Here is a 2453-nt window from a genome sequence, read left to right as displayed (position 1 = left end):
AAAAATACAAAAATTAGGCCAGGCACGGTGGCTCACGCCTGTAATCCCGGTACTTTGGGAGGCTGAGGCAGGCGGACCACCTAAGCTCAGGGCTTCGAGACCAGCCTGGCCAACATGGTGAAACCCCGACTCTACTAAAAATACAAAAACTAGCCGGGCGTGGTGGTGCATGCCTGTAATCTCAGCTACTCTGGAGGCTAAGGCAGGAGAATTGCTTGAACCTGGGAGGCAGAGGCTGCAGTGAGCCGAGATCGCAACACTGCACTCCAGCCTGGGCAACAGAGCAAAACTCCGTCTCAAAAAAAAAAAATAGGCTGGTGCAGTGGCTCACGCTTGTAATCCCAGCACTTTAGGAGGCCAAGTCTGGTGGATCCACGAGGTCAGGGGATTCAGACCATCCTGGCTAACATGGTGAAACTCCGCCTCTACTAAAAATACAAAAAATTAGCCGGGTGTGGTGGCACGCGCCTGTAGTCCTAGCTACTCAGGAGACTGAGGCAGGAGAATCGCTTGAACCCAGGAGTCAGAGGTTGCAGTTGCGCCACTGCACTCCAACCTGGCGACAGAGTGAGACCCCGTCTCAACAACAACAACAACAAAAATAGCTGGGTGTGGTGGTACGTGCCTATAGTCTCAGCTACTTAGGAGGCTGAGGCAGGAGAATCACTTGAACCTGGGATGCGGAGGTTGCAATGAGCCAAGATCACGCCACTACACTCCAACCTGGGCAACAGAGTGAGACTCCGTCTCAAAAACAAACGAACAAACAAACAAGAACTCAGTTGGGTGTAGTGGCACATGTCTGTAGTTCCCGCTACTTGGGAGGCTGAGTGGAGAGGATCAGGAGTTCAAGGTTACGGTGAGGTATGATTGGGCCACTGCACTCCACCACAGGCAACACTGTCTCTAAAAAAAATAAAAATACGAAAATAAAATACCAACAGACCCTTGATGTATATTAATAAAATGCATGAAGGCAAATACATGCCATGAAGGTATACCTTTAGGGAAGACAGATACATTCATGGAAATAAAGCAAACCTTTATTTCAGGTAAAAATTCAAAATATTTTAGGGAATATTTTCCACTTCCCCACTCAACACTCCTTTGCTCCATGTCATTTTCTCAAGCTTAGATTATTGCAATAATTTCCTAATTCACCTCCCTTTCTACTCTCTCCCCTAGGGAGGAAATCAGCAGGACTTGGATAAAACAGGAGGGCGAGGCCAGAGCTGAGGGAGGAGAGAGGTTAGGGGTCACTCAGGCTTTGGACTTGAGTTACTAGGACAATGATGGCAGTAATAATAGAAAAGAACCATTGAGGAGGAGGAATTGTCCTGAAGAAAAGCACGTACAATTATAAGGTAATAGTGGAACAAGCTGTTATGTTCCATAGAGAGTTAGAAATGGGGGTGATGGGAGTGGAAAGAGGTTGGGTCTGGAAATACAGGTGTGGGAGTCTCCTGCACAGAAGTGAGCTGTAAAGGCATTAGATGGATGAGAACTCTAAGACAGAATAGTTCACTGAAAAGAGGAAGGTTAGTCGGGAGCAGTGGCTCACGCCTGTAATCTCAGCACTTTGGGAAGCCAAGGCACGCACAGATCACCTGAGGTCGGGAGTTCAAGACCAGCCTGGCCAACATGATGAAACCCTATCTCTACCAAAAATACAAAAACTGGTCAGGTGTGGTGGTGTAAGCCTGTAATCCCAGTTTCTACAGAGGCTGAGGCAAGAGAATTGCTTGAATCCTGGAGGCAGAGGTTGCAGTGAGCCAAGATCGTGCAGCCTGGGACACAGAGCGAGAGTTTGTCTGGGAAAAAAAAAAAAAAAAAAAAGGAAAGAAAAGAAGGCGGCTGAGATTACACTCTTAGGAAACATCACACTTAAAGAATGAGAAAAGGGCTGGGCATAGTGGTTTATGCCTGTAATCCCAGCACTAGGAGGCTGAGGCAGGAGGATTGCTTGAGCTTAGGTGTTCGAGACCAGCCTGGGCAACATGGCAAAAACTCATCTCTATAAAAATTTTAAAAGTTAGCCGGGTGTGGTGGTGCATGCCTGTAGTCCCAGCTACTCAAAAGGCTGAGATGGGAAGATCACTTGAGCCTGGGAGATCGGGCTACAGTGAACCAAGATCACACCACTGCACTCTCCAGCCTGGGCAACAGAGTAAGATGCTGTCTCAAAAACCAAATATATAGGCCAGGCACGGTGGGGTCATGTCTGTAATCTCAGCACTTTGGGAGGTCGAGGCAGGCGGATCACGAGGTCAGGAGATCGAGACCATCCTGGTTAACACAGTGAAACCTCCTCTCCACCAAAAATACAAAAAATTAGCCGGGCATGGTGGCACGCACCTGTAGTCCCAGCTACTGGAGAGGCTGAGGCAGGAGGATTGCTTGAATCCAGGAGGTAGAAGTTGCAGTGAGCCAAGATTGCACCACTGCACTCCAGC

The sequence above is a fragment of the Mandrillus leucophaeus genome, unplaced genomic scaffold (assembly GCF_000951045.1).
Source record: "Mandrillus leucophaeus isolate KB7577 unplaced genomic scaffold, Mleu.le_1.0 Scaffold58, whole genome shotgun sequence".
Taxonomy (NCBI): Eukaryota; Metazoa; Chordata; class Mammalia; order Primates; family Cercopithecidae; genus Mandrillus; species Mandrillus leucophaeus.
Note: the sequence above shows the minus strand (reverse complement) of the source record.